Source organism: Ursus americanus, chromosome 9 (genome assembly GCF_024610735.1).
Source record: "Ursus americanus isolate L20-20 chromosome 9, mUrsAme1.1.p, whole genome shotgun sequence".
Taxonomy (NCBI): Eukaryota; Metazoa; Chordata; class Mammalia; order Carnivora; family Ursidae; genus Ursus; species Ursus americanus.
Window position 1 is genome coordinate 59,412,625 of NC_142135.1, and position 19,439 is coordinate 59,432,063.

The 19,439-nt window shown below is 36.6% G+C and overlaps 1 long non-coding RNA gene across 1 annotated transcript in view; it reads right to left on the reverse strand.

The window, feature by feature from the left end:
- LOC148109479 (uncharacterized) overlaps window positions 1-19,439 on the reverse strand; it is an 86,905-nt gene that overhangs the window by 30,559 nt on the left and 36,907 nt on the right. The window contains exon 2 of the long non-coding RNA XR_015725828.1: window positions 14,164-14,295. This is a non-coding gene — a long non-coding RNA (uncharacterized LOC148109479). The remainder of the gene's footprint in view (window positions 1-14,163; window positions 14,296-19,439) is intronic.

Here is a 19,439-nt window from a genome sequence, read left to right on the forward strand (position 1 = left end):
TGTGGTTAAAATGTCTTACTTTTGCACATTTTACAAAAATATGTAATCATGTGAACCCCTTGTGAGGGCAACTCTCAGAACCTGGGAAAGAGCCCATGCAATTGCAAGAATTTGAAGCCTGAGCTTCCTCGGCTTCACGGTAAATTTGGCTCTGAGATGAGAGAGGTATCCTGGGCAACAGGAAGACCAGGGGGCCCAGAGATTGACTCACTGATTTACTTACTTATACTTCTACCTAGTTCAACCACAGATTCAAGATGGCTGGATGGATGGTGACACTATTATCTGAAGAAGAGATGAGGGTTGAATATACCTGTGAGATCACAGAGCTCTCTCCCTTACTCTTGGTGGAAGCAAACATTGTTCATATTATCACTGTTAACTGTTAACAAGAACTAACCTTAACTGATAGCCTTGTCAGGCCCAACATCCCAGAGCGATTTTCAAAAGCACGTGAGTTTCTTCCCTCTATGGACCCTTGCAGAGAGCCACCTGGTCTTTGGCAGTGATGTTCCTGGAGGATGTCACAGTGAGGAAAGGTGAAATGTTTCTAACGCAAGCCAGAATAATCCATTCCAGACACATGTGTAATGCAGGGGAAACAGGTGCAAACAATTGAACCAGCTGTCAGCAAGCTACAGGGATCGCTTTTGATATCTTAATCGTTAGTTGATCCATGAGCCACGTTGGCAGCATCACTGTCATAGCTGACTGCACATCTGTAAACCTTTTCGAGTCTCTTCAGATGTCCATGTGAGTCTGTGAAAAGCCTGACATCATGGGAGACTTAAATTGAGCATGATTGCTGCTGTTTCCGTTTTCCTGCCACAGAACCAGACTTGACAAATGCCAATAATCGCTAATTTTTCACTACTGTTTGTCATGTGCCACACAAGGCAAGAGCAGAGAGAGGGATCCTGCTGTCCCTGGGAGCATTCTGTCATTGTTGGTTTGAGGGACTGCATATCCTTTCTCTGTCGGATAAGCTATTTGCCTAGCAGCCGGGGGGGGGGGGGGGGGGCGGGTGTTTATGATGAGTTTATCTTGGCCTCTTTATTGCATCAACAAAGATAATACTCCATAATCCACCGGGAAAAGATTTTAAATGGATGAATGTTTACATTGATAAATGTCTTCATTCTCCTTTCTATTCAAGAAAAAATGTCATCACTATGATTACCTCAATAGGTAATTATTCCCAATATAGGGATTACAAATCAGTGACATTATCTGTAGTGACCCATTATCTGAGATAGATATAAAAAAATTTACATAAAAATCTTTTCATATAAGCCCCTTTTATGAATTGAACACCTTAGAAAATAAGTTGCTTGGTTTTGTTGAATTCTTTGATTTCTGTTTAGAATTGAAAATTATATTTTTCATGTTAACAGTTTTAGAATCTTAATTTGGAAGATATAACATATTTTAATGGAAACTTAGGTCTGAGTGAAAATTCAGGCTGTTCATACTCATTGGGTGACCTTGGGCAAGCATCAGTTTTTGCATCTATAAAAATAGGAATAATAATATCTGTAACTATTTTGAAGACAGAGGGAACATATTTAAAGGACTTGGTCAATGCCTGATGCACAACAGAGGGTCAAAAAATGGTAGCTAAAGAAAGCATGTAGAAATTGTTTATTTCACTTACTCCGGTAAGAGAAGTTAAAATGTTTTTTCTTGCTTGCTTCACTTCAAGATAATGGAAACAATTACTCAAAAATGTAGACAGTTACTAGGAAAACATCGAAATCATATCTTAACAATTTGAGATAGGTAAGTGCAAAAATTTTCCTTAAGTGACGACCTCTCATGCATTCTTTTCCCTGAATTATTTTCATTTGGAAACTAGTGAACTCATTTAATTCCACATCATTATTTTTGGTGTTCTACCAAAAAAGAAGATGTCATATTTCATATCCACTCTCCAAGAAAAACCTTTAGCTATTCAAGTTTAACAACCTACATTTTTTTGCAAATACAAAAAAAAAAAAAGTTCTGGTAAATAAAGTGTTGTTTAATTTTCAGATTATTGTTCATGATCAAATAAAAAAATCTTAATAAAAGTTAATATGGGAACATAATTTATTGTCAATATACTTTTTAATGTGAGAATTTATATTTTCATTCAACAAGTCTCATACTTAATATTTTGACAAAATTTTGTTTATCAGTAATGTAATATCCACTATTAATGTGATGTTTAACATTAATGTAATTTCATAATGAAATTCTACTCTTAGTTACTGTAATGAATATTATTTTATTGATGGGGAAAAAACACACATGTATCCCTAAAAATAGGTGGGAAAAATAAATATTGTTAATATATTTTTTCTAAAAATTTATCAAGGTATAAACAATCTTAATAATTCATTCTCTTCTTTGAAACACCTACAAGAGCCATAATGAATAGCTGTTGCCTCATAAGCATTACATGCACTGCTGCTGATACCAGCAGACATTTTATAAGTATAACTATATCAAGATCTTCCAGAAAGTGGTACCCATGATGTGGATAATAATAAGAGTTTCTAAATCTCCAACATCTCTCAAGTGAATCATAATATCCGTACAGCATTCTAACAATTCTGAAAGCCCTGGGCAAAACTATAAAGAAAGAAAAGTTAAATTATCTCAACACTTTCAATATTTGAATGTTCCTCTTCCCAATCATGGTGCCCCCTGCCTATATGCTCGGTGCTGTCATGGTCATTTTGCATACTGTGGGCACACTGCATACAAATGCGTTGCCTGCCTGCATGGAGCAAGCAGCCCAGTGAGGAAGACAGCTGGTAAGCAAATAATCACAAGAATAAAGGTACACTCTGTAATCACTGTAATACAGCAAGGAAATAAGGAAAGAGAATACTTCCTTGTGGAAGTAAAGGATAAAATGAGCAGAATTAACTGGAGTATATGCAAGCCACTCTTCCAAGCTGCTAAAGCATATCAGTAGTACCCCACTGGATACCCATCCAGGCCCGACCGTCAATATTATTACTTCTTCCTTTTTTTTTCCCCACCTTCCCCTAATCAAACCATTCACTGCTACAAATGTTTTTGGCCTTGGCAGACAAAAAGAACTATTATTAATAGAGAAAATGTAAAAACATTCATCCCAAAGTATAAATGACCAGTAATAGGGAGAAAAACTATCATTTATTGAACTTCTATGCTGTACCCAAAACTCTACAGAATGCTTTCACATGTTAGCTCACTTAATCTTCCCCAAAAACATCTATTAGAACCATATTATTATGTTCTTTTTTCATCAGGTAGAGAACCTGAGGCTCAGAGAAGTTACGTAACCCACTCAAATTAAGACAGATGGTAAACAGCAGAGCTGAAATGTAAGTGTCTGACTCTAGCCCAAGTCCTTGTTACCATACGAACCATGCTTCCACCATAAAGATCCCATGATCTGTTTGGATGCTAGCTCTTAAATACTTCTAGTTTTATTATAACCAAGTGACTAAATCTGAGACCAGTATTGTTCCTTTTACAGGAGCTCTGTAAGACCTTTTGGCTGGGACTGAGGGCAACTGAGTTGTTCCCTAGTTGTATTAACTATCTTATATTCCAGTCCAGGAACTAGAGATCATCCGTGACCTAACCTCTGACTTGGCTCCTAGATCCAGTTCCTGGGGCTTTATTTTATATTTTATATGTATTATAAAAATATATATATAATATATTTATATATATAATATATATAAAATATATTTTTATATTTATATTTATATATCTGAGGGCTTTATTTCCTGCAAGTCTTTCCAAGGACAGGAGCCCTGCTTCTTATGTACAGTCCCTCACCTATGTTCTCACCTTCTCTGGATCTCCCTGATACAATCTATTTGCTACCTGCACCCATCTTTGTTGGTTTCCTTCTACATTGGTCTCTCCCAGTCTCTGGGTACTCTGTCTTCTCTCTATCAATCATTTCTTGTCCAACCTACGTAACTGCTTGGTAGGGACAAACAATGACTAAATACAAAGGAAAAATCTCCCAAAGATAAAATGTCAAGCAATTTAGCAGACATTGTAGAAGATTCTGAAGCAAGAAAATTTTCCCACTGCCCCTAAAGCTTACCCTACAGATGACGGCTGGTTCTACCTACATTTAAGGCAAGATCTCCATGTAACTCCCTATACGATAATTAATATCTAATGTTTTTGGAGCACTTATGTACCTGGCTTTGCTCTAAGTATGCTGCATGGATTATCTCATATAATCCTCGTCATAACCTTGAGATAGATAGTAGCTACTATTATCCCCATGGTGGGGAGGAGGGTGAAGAAAGAGGCTTACAGAGAGAGATGTAACTTGTTCACTATCACATAATTTAGGAATCCAAAAAGCTAGTATTTGAATCCAAGCAATCTAGCTTAAAAGTCCACATGTTTAACTGTTATACTTTTAAAGATTATGATAATCAATGTTTATAAGATGCTAACATTTGGAAAAAGTTGACAGTTTCAACTGTGTCATTTATTTATTCTTTGAATAAATATGTATAAAACCAGAACTATATGGGGTGCCTGAATGGCTTAGTCAGTTAAGTGTCTGCCTTTGGCTCAGGTCATGATCTCAGAGTCCTGGGATCAAGCCCCATGTGGGGCTCCCTGCTTAGCAGGGAGTCTGTTTCTCCCTCTCCTTTCTGCTCCCCCACCCGCTTGTGCTCTCTCTCTTTCTCAAATAAATAAATAAAATCTTTAAAAATAATAATAATAAATAAAAATTAAAATTAAAAAATAGGAACTATAACATTCTAGGAACTAGACACAGAAGTGAACAAGATAGATAAGGGATCTGACCTCCTATAGATGATATTCTACTGGAGTGAAATAGATCATAAGCAAATAACAAATTAGGAAATTTCAAATAATAAAAAAACGATATAAGGGAAATATGATTAAAAGAGGAAAACTACTTTTGGTAGAATGATCAGCGTAAGTCTTCCAGAAAAGGTGTTATTTGAACTGAAAGGTAACACTGACCCAGCCAATGGTCTGGTGAAGCATTCTAGTTAAAGGACTATAAGGATAAGGTCCTGAGGCAGAACAGGTGGTGTTAAGGAACAGGCAGACATGAAGTGAAGGGGAGAAGAATAGAAGATAATACCAAAGAAACGAGCCTAACTAGCTCATGCAAAGTTTGGCTGGCCACATTAAAGTCTGGACTTTATTCCAAGAGCAATGAAAAACTATCAAAAAGTTTTATGTAAGGGATCTTAAAGGATCTCTCTGGTTTCTTTGTAAAAAGTGGATTGACTGGAAAAATATTTTAAAGGATTCAATTATATCTCAATAAAAATTTTTAATAAAGGATTGGTTGGTGAGAGGAAAGAATGGAAGAAGGGAGAACAGTAGGGAGTCTCCTGCAGTTGTCCGAGCAAATGATAACAATGGCTTGGACTAGGGTGTTGAATACAATACGTAAAGAAATAGCTAGATAGAGATATGAAGGTAGGACTTCAAATACATCTGGATGGATTGGATGTGGGGAATAAGGGAAAGGAAGTATCAATAATGGAATCAAGGGTAAAAATAAATGTAGTACACTGCATCCTACAATAAACTAAGTTTGTGACAACTATCCCATTTTTCACTGATTCTAATCAACTAAATCAGTCAACAACAATGAACACATTCTTGGGCATTACAGCGTGATAACCTTTCTGAATGATATGAAGATAAAAAACTACAAAGGGAAAAATTAAAGTACATTGTTATTTCAGGTTGGATTCTCTGGAAGCAGATATCGATGAGGAATTTGGATGGCTAGATGTTTATTAAGGATCCACACCATGAAAGAAAAGAGAAGGAAGCAGGATTGGGCAGATGGAGAATTTAAACTGCAATTTAAAGATGACTAATTCTTGGCCAACCTGGTAGGGTGCCCTGGAGTGAGTACTGCCCATCAGAAATAACCTCCACCTCTCAGTCATAGGACACAAGATGCCTGGGAAAGGTATGACTTCTAGCAAGGCAGCCCTCAGTCGTTGAAGCAACTCTTTAAAAGCTGATGCCCGAATTCAACCTACTGATAACACTCTCCACAGGTGAGTGGCAAGCCCTTCCTTAAAGGGGGACTTAAGTGGAGTATCCGCCACAATTCTACTTTATGTCTTGTATACTTAACAAATTTTCCAAGACAGCCCCTTTACAAATATTTGGTGATATTATATACCATGTATCAGATAATAGATTCCCATTATTAGTTCAGAAAATGCTTTTGTGGGGGGCCACCTGGATGGCTCAGTCAGTTAAGTAGCTGACTTGATTTCGGCTCAGGACAAGATCTCAGGATCCTGAGATGGAGCCCCGTGAGAGGCTCCATGCTGGGTGTGTAGCCTGCTTAAGATTCTCCCTCTCCCTCTCCCTCTCCCTCTCCCTCTGCCTCTCCCCTCCCACTCATGCTCTTTCTCTCTCTGAAAGAAAAAAAGACAGACAGACAGAAAGAAAGAAAGAAAGAAAGAAAGAAAGAAAGAAAGAAAGAAAGAAAGAACATGTTGTTTGTGGTACATATACTTGAAGAGGGGAGAGACGGCCAATTCAGTCTCTATTTATCTTCCTTCATCTTCCTGTTATGGGTTGCCCTATAGCAGATCTCTTGTGCAGAATGCTACCATTTGAGTACTGTATCTGAAATAAATTTCTATTGTAGGTTTTGCTGAAGTGGGTTGGGGCAACATAGCCAGGAGGTCATTAATTAACCTTAATGGTTCAGCTCAGAGAGTGAGTAGCTTGAAAGAGCATCACTCCTACACCTAAAACAAGAAAAAAGATGGACATGTTGAAAATTAATTATTTTTCTTGAAGCTGTCATAGAACTGAGGTCACAGAACAACTAATTGCAAAGTAAGAGAGACTGGCACCTGCAGGGAGAAACTGGAGCTGAGCATTTGCTTATCTGGAGCAGATGCAAGTAAAAATCATATGAACAACTCTATTAGTCGTCTTGGATTTCAATAACAAAACGCCATAGACTGAGTGGCTCGAACAACAGAAATTTATTTTCTCACAGTTCTGGAAGCTAGAAATCCAACATCAAGGTGCCAGCATGGCCGGATTCTTGCAAACAGCTGCCTTCTCACTTTATCCTTACATGGAAGGGAGGGAAGGAATGAGGGAGAGAGAGAGGGAGAGATCTTTCATTCTTCATGGTCATTTCTGGAGAAGGGAATAACAGCCGCTACCAAAACATCCAGACCTATCTCCCTGATCTCCCCTACGGAACAAAAGCTTAAACATCAGGGGAAAGTATATAAAAACTGGCCAGAGAGCATTGGTAGAAACCCACTGCATCTAAGAGACAGAAACAAGGGGGATAGGGGCCAAGAAGCTCTACTCCTGAGAATGGAGAAAGGATTCAGTCCAATACCACATCTACAGAAGATGCAGAACACCAGTGAAGGCCATACCCCTAAAACCTAGGTTTTCGGTGCCTGCCTAAAACTGAGGCCTAATCAGAACACAGAGAATGCTCTACTATCTTTCTTCCCATGCACCCAAGTAAAAATGACAATGAAATAAAGGTAAGAGAGCTTCAAAAAGACAGACTCTCTGGGGAATAGTGAAATATTTAAGACACAAAGTCAAGCAAAGAGACCACTATAACCTTAATATCAAAACTGAATTTTTCAAGGAAATAAAATGTATGGTCTAATCTCTTTCATGAACAAGTCTAAATATATATATGGTAAAATATATATGTATGTATATACAAACTGAAGCCAGTATTGTGTAAATAGACTATTATATCATAACAAAATTGGTTACATTTCAGGAATTCAAAGATAACCTAACATTTGAAAATCAATCAATGTAATTTCTCACATTAAAAGAATAAAAGAAGAAAAAAAACCCATATAATTCTCGTAATAGATGAAGAAGAGAAAATCTGGTAAAAGTCTACAAGATAAAGTATATCTACAAAAAAAGTATAACAAACATCATCTTTAATGGTGAAATGTTGGAAACATCTCTCTGAGATCTACATCAAAATAAGAAGGCCCTCTAGCACCATTTTTATTTAACAGTATATTTGAACCTTAACCAAAGCAAATAGGACAAGATAAAGAAATAGAAGTTACAATATGGGAAAGAAAAAAATAAAACTCTCATTATTTACAGATGACATTATTATATAAATAAAAAATCCCAAAGAAGTTACAGGTTACTGGTTAGAATTAAGTGGATTTAGCAAGACTCTTGGACATTAGGGGAACACACACACACAAATGAACAACACATCAATATATCAGTAGTAAACAACTAGAAAATAAAAATGTTTAGTAATACCAATTAACATCAGCATCAAAAACATCAAATACCTAGGGGCAAGCCTCATGAAAGATGCACAAATTCCCACTCAGGAAACTGCAAACCATTACTGAAAGAAATTAAGAAAGACCTAAATAGGGCTGGATTTCTGGGAAGATGGTGGAATAGAAGGATCCTAAGCTCCCCCCATCCCACAGACACACCTAGATAACAGCCACATTAGTGCAACCAACCCAGAAAATACCCAAAGACTAACAGAACAGATTTCCACAGTTAATTATAGAGAGGAAGCCACATAGCAAAGGGTAGGAGGGGTGGAGATGCAGTTGGAACCAAACTCCTTGAGAGACTAACCACAAACAGGAGGGGTACCACAAGCACAGAGAAGGGAGAGGAGCAGACCCTACGCCAGGCACCCCAGACATGGGGGACCTACACTGGGAAGATGAGTACCTTAGCATTTGGCTTTAAAAACAAGTGGGTCTTAACTTCAGGAGGTTTTACAATCAGTAGGGCTTAACTCTGGGTACTTTAAAAATCATCAGGCTTCACTCTAGGAGAACCAGAGGGTGACAGGAAACTGAGTCCATGCCCTTAAGAAGGCAGCATAACAAATAACCCTGTCAGAGATATAGTATAGAAACAGAAGTTTAAAAAGTACCTGGGGTATATGAAAAGATTTGTTTATTAATTTCAGAACATGTGCTGTAGGGGCAGGAAACTTTAGGATACTTCTCAAAAAAAAAAAAAAAGAGTTATTAGCCGTTATTACCGTATCTCTCCCCTACCCCCAGCCTAGATAGTGGGACACTTGCAGAAACCAGTATGAACACCTACCTTGCTAACACTGCATTCTCTGTACTCACATTCTCCTGCAGATCCAACCACTTAGCAGGAGTAAGTCCCTCCAAAGGGGCTCCTGCCATGTCACAATCTGCAAGCAGCCCCATTAGGGGCCAGCACTACTCCAAAGAAACCCTTGCCCTGAGGAGAGTGAAAGATAACCACATGCACCCATTCCACTGAAGCCCCAGAAGACAAACTGGGGCCAGACATATGATCTGACTGCTGGCCCTGCCCCCCCAAAAAAATCTCTCAGAGGGCAGCACAGAGAGAACCTATAGTTTGGTGTGACTACAGCTCCAGCAAACAGGCTAAGGGCAGGCATCTGATCTACTGCTGACACTGCTCAATGATAAGCCCATGGAAGCCTCAGACTCGCCCCTTAACAGAACAGGGACCAAACCCTGCCTCATGCACTTACAACATGCAAAGTGGGCCATTGCAACTGACTGGACTGGAGGCAAATGAGTCTCAGCCACAACACTAGGGTGCATACAACCCACATAGGAGACACCCTGAAGTACCTGGTTCTGGTGAACAGGAGACATTGCACTACAGGGCACCACAGGACTTCTTATTCATAAGGCCACTACTTTCAAGATTTGGAGATGTAGTTGACTTTCATAATAAGTAGAAATAAACTCAGTGTGTTAGACAAAATGAGGAGACAAAGGAATATGTCCCAAATGAAAGAACAGGACAAAACCGCAGCATAAAAGTTAAATGAAATGAAGATAAGCAATATGCCTGATAAAGAATTCAAAGTAATGGTCATAAAGATACTTACTGGACTTGAGAAAAGAGTGGAGAATCTCAGTGAGACCTTCAAAAAAGAGATAGAAAATATAAAAAAGAACAAATCAGTGACAAATAACTCAATTACTGAAATTAAAAATACACTAGAAGGAATCAATAGCAGATTAGAGGAGGCAGAAGACTTGGAAGACAAAGTAAGGGGTAGCATCCAAGCTGAACAGCAAAAAGAATAAAGAATAATAAGAAATGAAAATAGGTTAGGGGAACTCAGTGACATCATCAAACATAATAACATTTGCATTATAGGGATCCCAGAAGAAAAGAGAGAAAAGGGGGAAGAAAATTTATTAAAAAAAAAAAAAAAGCTGAAAACTTCCCTAATCCAGGGAAGGAAATAAACATCCAGATCCAGGATGCACAGAGAACCCCCAATAAAATCAACACAAAGAGGGCCACACCAAGACATGTAATCATTAAAATGGCAAAAAGTAGTGACAGAATTTTTAAAGGAGAGAAAAGAAAATAGTTACATAGAAAGGAAACTTTATAAGGTCATCAGTTAATTTTTTTAAGATTTTATTTATTTATTTGACAGAGAGAGACAGCGAGACAGGGAACATAAGCAAGGGGAGTGTGAGAGGGAGAATCAGGCTTTCCCACCAAGCAGGGAGCCCAATGTGGGGCTCAATCCAAGGACCCTGGGATCATGACCTGAGCTGAAGGCAAATGCTTAATGGCTGAGCCACCCAGGCGCCCCAACTCATCAGTTAATTTTTAGCAGAAACTTCATAAGCCAGAAGAGAGTGGCATGATATATTCAAAACGCTGAAAGGAAAAAACTGCAACCAAGAATATTCTATCCAGCAAGTCTATCATTAGGAATAGAAGAAGAGATAGAGTTTCCCAGATAAATAAAACCTAAGTTCATCAACACTAAACCAGTCTTACAAAAACATTTAAGGGCATTCTTTAAGCGGAAAGGAAAGGCTATAATCAGCAGAAAGAAAATTATGAAAGGAAAAAATTTCAAAGGTAAATACAAACATAATAAAAATAGTAGATATAAGACCAGTATGGAGGTTAAAGCACAAAAGCAGTAAAATCAATTCAATCTATAAAAATCAGTCAAGGGATTCACAAAATTAAAATATGTAAAGTATGATATCCTATACATAAAACATGGTGGGGGGAGATATAATGTGTTTAGAATGGGTATGAAACTGGAAATAATCACAAGAAAAAAATCTGGAAAGAACACAAATACATGGAGGTTAAATAACATGCTACTAAACAATGAATAGATCAACCAAAGAATTAAAGAGGAAATAAAAAATACAGAGACAAATGAAAATGAAAACACAATGGTCCAAAAATTTGGGGATGGAGCAAAGCTATTCTAAGAAGGCAGATTATAACAAGAAGCAAGAAAAATCTCAAATGAACAACCTGACTTTATACCTAAAGGAGCTAGAAAAAGAACAGACAAGCCCAAAGCCAGTAAAAGAAAGGAAATAATAGAGGTTAGAGCAGAAATAAATGAAATAGAGACTAAAAAAACCCAATAGAAATGATCAATGATGAGAAATCGTTCTTTTTGATGGCTGAGAATTAAACATGGACAGGACTGGAGGAGATAACGCTAAGCAATATAAGTCAAGCAGAGAAAAACAATTATCATATGGTTTCACTCATTTATGGAACATAAGTAGGAAGATTGGTAGAAGAAAGGGAAGAAGAAAGGGGGGTAAACAGAAGGGGGAATGAACAATGAGAGACTATGGACTCTGGGAAACAAACTGAGGGCTTCAGAGGGGAGGAGGATGGGGGAATGGGATAGGCTGGTGATGGGTATTAAGGAGGGCATGTATTACATGGTGCACTGGGTGTTATACACAAGTAATGAATCATGGAACTTTACATCAAAAACCAGGGATGTACTGTATGGTGACTAACATAATATAATAAAAAATATTATTATAAAAAAAAAAGAACTGATCAATGAAACCAGAAGTTGGTTCTTTGAAAAGATCAACAAAATTGATAAACCTTTAGCCAGATTTATTGCAAGAAAAGAGAGGACTAAAATAAATAAAATCAGAAATGAAGGAAGAGAGATAATAACTGACACCACAGAAATACAAAGTATTATAAGAATATTATGAAAAATTATATGAAAACAAATCGGACAACCTAGAAGAAATGGATAAATTCCTAGAAACATAACCTTCCAAAACCGAAACAGGAAGAAATAGAAAATTGAACAGACTGATTACTAGAAATGAAATTTAATCAGCAGTTTAAAAATACCCAACAAACAAAACTCCAGGACCAGACAGCTTGACAGACAAATTCTATCAAACATTTAAAGAGTTAATATCTATTATTCTCAAACTATTTTAAAAAGTAGAAGAGGAAGGAAAACTTTCAAATTCATTCTATGAGGCCAGAGTTACCCTGATACCAAACCCAGATAAAGACACTACAAAAAAAAAAAAAAAAAGAAAGAAAAAGAAAAGAAAAGAAAACTACAGGCCAATATCTCTGATGAACATAAATGCAAAAATCCTCAACAAATTATTAGCAAACTGAATCCAACAATACTTTGTAAGAAATAATTCATTCACCACAATCAAGTGGCATTTATTCCAGGGATGCAAGAGTAGCTCAATATTCACCAATCAGTTAACAAGAGAAAGGATAAAAGCCATAAGATCATCTCAATAGATGCAGAAAAAGCATTTGACAAAGTACAACATTCATTCATGATAAAAAACCCTCAACAAAGTAGGTTTAGAGGGAACATACCTCAACATAATAAAGACCATATGTTAAAATCTCATAGCTAACATCATACTTAATGGTGAAAAGCTGAGAGCATTTCTTCTAAGATCAGGAACAAGGATGTCAACTCTCAACACCTTTATTCAACACTGTACTGGAAGTCCTAGCTATAGGAATCAAACAACAAAAAGAAATGAAAGGCATCCAAATTACTAAGGAAGAAGCAAAACTGTCCACTATTTGCTGATGACATGATACTATACAGCAAAAACTCTAAAGACTCAACCCAAAAATTACTAAAACTAAAAAATGAATTCAGTAAAGTGATAGGATACAAAATTAATATACAAAAATTTGTTACATTTCTATACACTAATAATGAAGTAGCAGAAAGGGAAATTAGGAAAACAATCCCATTACAATTGTACCAAAAATAATAAAATACCTAGTAATAAACTTAAGCAAAGAGGTGAAAGATCTGTACTCTGAGAACTATAAAACATTGATGAAAGAAACTGAAGATGACCCAAATAAATGGAAAGATATTCCAATTTCATGGATTAGAAGAAAAAATATTGTTAAAAAATCCATACTATCCAAAACAATCTACAGATTTAATGCAATCCCTATCAAAATACTAACAACATTTTTCACGAAACTAGAATAATACTAAAATTTGTATGCAACCACAAAAGACCCCAAATAACAACAGCAATTTTAAGAAAAACAATGCTGGGGGTATCACAATCCCAGATTTCAAGATTGTACTACAAAGTAATCAAAACAGTATGGTACTGGCACAAAAAAAACGGACACACAGATCAATAGAACAGTATAGGGAGTCCAGAAATAACCTCACACTTTTATGGTTAATTCATCTATGACAAAGGAAGCAAGAATATACAATGGGAAATTGACAGTCTTCAATAAGTAGAGCTGGGGAAACTGGACAGCTATAGGCAAAAAAGTGAACCTGGACCATTTTCTTACACTATACGCAAAAATAAACTTAAAATGGATTAAAGACCTACATGTGAGACCTGAAACCGTAATAGTCCTAGAAGAAAACATAGGCAGTAACTTCTTTGACATCAGCCGCAGAAACATTTTTCTAAATATGTCTCATCTGTCAGGAAAACAAAAGCAAAATGAAACTATTAGGCCTACAAAAAATAAAGCTTTTGCACAATGAAGGAAAACACCAACACTGAGCACAAAGCCCCACAAGGGGCTCAATCTCATCACTTTAAGATTATAACCTGAGCTGAAATCAGGAGCTGGAGGTTTAACCAACTGGGCCACCCAGGTGCCCCAGAAGATTTCAACATTTGAAAAGTTATTGTTTCTTGAAGACCGTTGGTTTTCAGTTGATAAACATACATAAACATCACATGGGAAACTTGTTTAAAACGCATGCTTCTTGTTCACAGCAGAAATTCTGACTAAGCAGGACCTGGGATAGACATTGGGAACATTCATTTTCATACATACCTCAACTGGTTGTAATGCAGTTGATCCTCTATCACTCTTTGAAAAGCACTCTTATGAACCATTCATTTCGGTGATTTTTAATTTTCCATGAGTTCTTACTTTTTGTGTGTACTACAAAACTTTCCACTGGATCTGTATTGTTATGGGAAAGCAGAGTAAGAAGTCAGGGCAAGGATGGTATTCTTTGTTACTTGAATTGCTTAATCTTTGTTGCTTAATTATTTTGTCATGTCAGAAGATATAGTAGATTTTTTAAGGTATTAAAAAGAATTATTGAAATTTTCTCAGCTTCTGTGATACTACTTACCTCTTAAGTCAATTCTTAGTTTCCCTTGCAGGTTCTTTTTCCCCTCTCTCTTTAGCCCATTTTCTCTCCCTGTTCTGTACATTTTCCCTGGGTGATTTCATTCATGTCTGTGGTTTCAACTACCACTAATATGATGACAATCTCTAATTTTTTCAGTCTGAGCTCCAAACAAGAATATCCAATTTTGCCTGTTGAAAGTGTTCATTAAATTAGCCCTTGAGAGGGGCACCTGGGTGGCTTAGTTGGTTAAGTGTCTGCCTTCAGCTCAGGTCATGAACCCAGGACCCTGGGATGAAGCCCAGCGTCAGGCTCCCTGCTTAGCGGGGAGTCTGCTTCTCCTTCACCCTCTGCCACTCTTCCTGCTTGTGCATGCACTCTCTTGTTCTCTCTTCAATAAATAAACAAAGTCTTTTAAAAAAATTATCCCTTGAGAACCCAGATTCAAGATGTCGAAAACCAAACTCCTTAACTTTGACCCCAAGTTTATTCTTCCTCCAGTATTTCCTATCTCCATGAATTACTATAACAAATCCACGATGACAGACACTTAATTCCATTCTTTTCAGGGTCCACATCCAGAAGACTTTTAAATCCTATTGATTGCATGCCCATGTTATCTCAAGATTCTGCCACTCCTTTTATCCCCATCAGAGCCACCTTGGTCTAGTCTTCATATAGTGTGGCTGTAGTTCTCCCTTCCTTTAGTCTTGCCATTTCCATATTTGTATTTCACACTGCTTCCAGCGATGTTATAAAACCACAAGCTACAAGCACAGCCATTCTGAACCATATACAATTTTCTTTCTGCCTCTTCTAACATATGTTTTCCCATGTGCTGCTCACTTTGCCTTGAACATGCTTTTCCTCCATGCAAGTGTCTTACTAATTCACACCCATCTTTCAAGTGTTGACTTAGGTATCAACTCCTCCTCCAGGCTTCCCTGGACTTTGACATAGATGCTAGCCCTCTGCATGCCCCTATTCTCTCATATATATCTTCACTTCTCTCATAGCATTTATCTCACTGGGTGGTCACCGTTGGCCTTTTTCCTCTCTTCCCAACTAAAATTTTCTAATACTCGAGTCTCTACCTTTAAAAATCTTCCCTGGCTACCCTATCTAAAACAGCACTCTACAACTCCTCTACTCCCCAATCTTATCACTCTCTATTCTTTTACTCTGCTTTACTTTTTCTCATGGTATTAAAAAACACCCAACAAAGTATTATCTATTCATTTGTTCATGTTTAGTTTCCGATTTCCCACATATGATATACTCTCCATGAAAGCAATGTGTCTTATTTCACCATAGTATTTCCATAACCTAGAAGAGTCCCTGACACATAAGTCCTAGATAAATATGTGATAGACAAACAAAAGTATGTGTCCTTTGTATGTAAAATTTCCAACTTTTATATCATTGTATCCTCAGCACTCAGAACCTGTGTTACTGGCACAAAGTATATATCTAATAAACATTTGATGAATTAACAGAGAGATGGCCCTAATAACTTCTCTACCAAAAAGATATTTTAAATATGTATTATCTAATATATGAGGTGTGTGTGGTATGTCTGTAAATTATGTAAATAAGGGATGTGTTAAACATTACTTAATACCAAGAAAAACAAACTTGTATTAAGAAATAAATAATGATAGCTAGCATCTTTGTTTAAAAATCAGGTAATTTGGGCTTTATGGTAGGCATAATTCTAAAGATGTCCCCCAAGATTCCCATTCCCTGGCTATTCAATCACATACTATTCAAGGCACTGCTGTGAAAAGACACTGTGGATGTTACTTTGAGAAGCAAGAAAAATCTCAAAAAAACAACCTAAACTTACACCAAAAAAAAGCTAGAAAAAGAACAACAAATGAAGCCAGCAGAAGGAAGGAAATAATAAAGTTCCTAGCAGAAATAAATGATATAGAAACTGAAAAACAACAGAATAGATTGATGAAACCAGGAGCTGTTTCTTTGACAAAAAAATAGTAAAACTGATAAACTTCTAGCCAGACTTATCAAAAAAAAGAAAGGACCTAAATAAATAAAATCACAAATGAGAGAGGAGAAATAACAACCAACGCCATTGATATATAAACTATGAAAATATAAATATGAAAATACAAAATATGAAAACTATATGCCAACCAATTGGACAACCTGAAAGAAATGGACAAATTCCTAGACATGTGTACACTACCAAATGAAACAGGAAGAAATAGAAAACTTGAATAGACCAATAACCAGCAAAGAGATTGAATCAGTAATCAAAAAACTCCCAACAAACAAAACTCCAGGGCCAGATGGCTTCACAGGTGAAGTCTACCAAACATTTAAAGAAGAGTCAATACCTATTCTTCTCAAACTGTTCCAAAAAATAGAAAAAGGAAAACTTCCAAATTCATTCTGAGGTCTGCATTACCTTGATACCAAAACCAGACTAAATCTCTACTAAGAATGAGAACTATAGGCCAATATTCCTGATGAACATGGATGCAAAAACTCTCAATAAAATACTAGCAAACCATATCTAACAATACATTAAAAAATCACTCACCACAATAAAGCTGGATTTATTCCTGGATTGCAAGGGTGGTTCAATATTCACAAATCAATCAACGTGATACACCACATTACTAAAAGAAAGTGTAAGAACCATATGATCATTTCAATAGATGCAGAGAAAGCATTTGACAAAATACAATATCCATTCATGGTAGAAACCCTTAACAAAGTAGGTTTAGAAGGAATATACCTCAACATAATATAGGCCAGCTATGAAAAGCCCACAGCAAATATCATCCTGAATGGGCAAAAACTGAGACCTTTTCCTCTATGGTCAGGAACAAGACAGGGATGTCCAATCCCACCACTGTTATTTAACATAGTATTTACTTTAAGTCCTAACCTCAGCAATCAGACAACAAAAAGAAATAAAAGACATCCAAATGGGTAAGAAAGAAATCAAATTTTCACTCTTTGTAGATGACATGATACTCTATATAAAATAACCAAAGACTACCAAGAAGCTGCTAGAACCAAAAAACAAATTCAATAAAGTCTCAGGATACAAATTCAATGTACAGAAATCTGTTCCATTTCTATACACCATAATGAAGAAGCAGAAAGAATTAAGAAAACAATCCCATTTATAATTACACCAAAAACAATAAGATACCTAGGAATGAGATGAGAGAGACCTGTACTCTAAAAACTATAAAACATTGATGACAGAAATTGAAGATGACACAAAGAGATGGAAAGACATTCCACTGGAAGAACAAATATTGTTAAAATGTCTATACTACCCAAAACAGTCTACAGATTTAATGCAGTCCCTATCAAAATACCAACAGCATTTTTTACACAGCGAGAACAAACAATCCTAAAGTTTGTATGGAACCACAAAAGACCTCAAATAGTCAAAGCAATCTTGAGAAAGAACAACAAGACTGGAGGTATCACAATCCCAGATTTCAAGATATACAACAAAGTTTGTAGTAATCAAAACAGTATGGTACTGGCACAAAGGTACACACATAGATCAACAGAACAGAATAGAAAACCCAGAAATAAACCCACAATTATATGGTCAGTTAATCTTCAACATAGCAGGGAAGAGTGTGCAATGGGAAGAAGGCAGTCTCTTCAACAAATGGTGTTAGAAAACCTGGACAGCAAAAGAATGAAACTGGACCACTTTCTTACACCAAACACAAAAAGAAATTTAAAATGGATTAAAGATCTAAATATAAGACCTGAAACCATAAATATCCTAGAAGAGAACACAGGCAGTAACCTCTTTGATATGGGCCACAGTGAATTCCTTCTAGATATGTCTCATGAGGCAAGGGAAACAAAAACAAAAATAAACTATTGGGACTTCATCAAAATAAAAACTTCTGCACAGTGAAGGAAACAATCAACAAAACTAAAAGGCAACCTATGGAATGAGAGAAGCTATTTGCAAATAACATATCTGATAAAGGGTTAGTATCCAAAATATATAAAGAACCTATAAAACTCTACATCCAAATAACAGATAATCCAATTTTAAAAAGGGCAAAAGACATGTGTAGACATTTTCCCAAAGATATCCAAGGGCCAACAGACACATGAAAACTTGCTCAACATCACTGACCATCAGAGAAATACAAATGAAAACCACAATGAGATATCACCTCATACTTGTCAGAATGGCCGAAATAAAAAATGCAAGATACAAAAAGTATTGGCGAAGATGTGGAGAAAAAGGAACCTTCTTGCACTGTTGGTGGGAATTCAAATGATACAGCCACTCTGGAAAACAGTATGGAGTTCCTCAAAAAGTTAAAAATAGAGCTATGGGGGTGTCTGGGTGGTGCAGTCCTTAAGCGTCTGCCTTCGGCTCAGGGCATGATCCCAGCGTTCTGGGATCAAGCCCCGCATCAGGCTCCTCTGCTAGGAGCCTGCTTCTTCCTCTCCCACTCTCCCTGCTTGTGTTCCCTCTCTCGCTGGCTCTCTCTTTCTCTCTCTCTCTCTCAAATAAATACATAAATAAACCTTTAAAAAAAAATAGAGCTACTCTACGAACCAGCAATTGCACTACTTAGTATTTACCCAAAGAATACAAAAATACTAATTCAAAGGGATAGATGCACCCTGATGTTTATAGCAGCATTATCTACAGTAGCCAAATTATGAAAGCAGCCTAAGTGTCCATTAACTGATGAATGGATAAAAAAGATACACATATATGTACGTATACATATACATATATGTGTATATATACATATACATATATATATATAATGGAATATATATATGTGTGTGTGTGTGTATATATAAAATGCAATATTAGCCATCAAAAAGAATGAAATCTTGCCATTTGCAATGACATGAATGCAGCTGAAGAGTATTTTGCTAAGCAAAATAAGTCAGTCAGAGAAAGACAAATACCATATGATTTCATTCACGTGGAATTTAG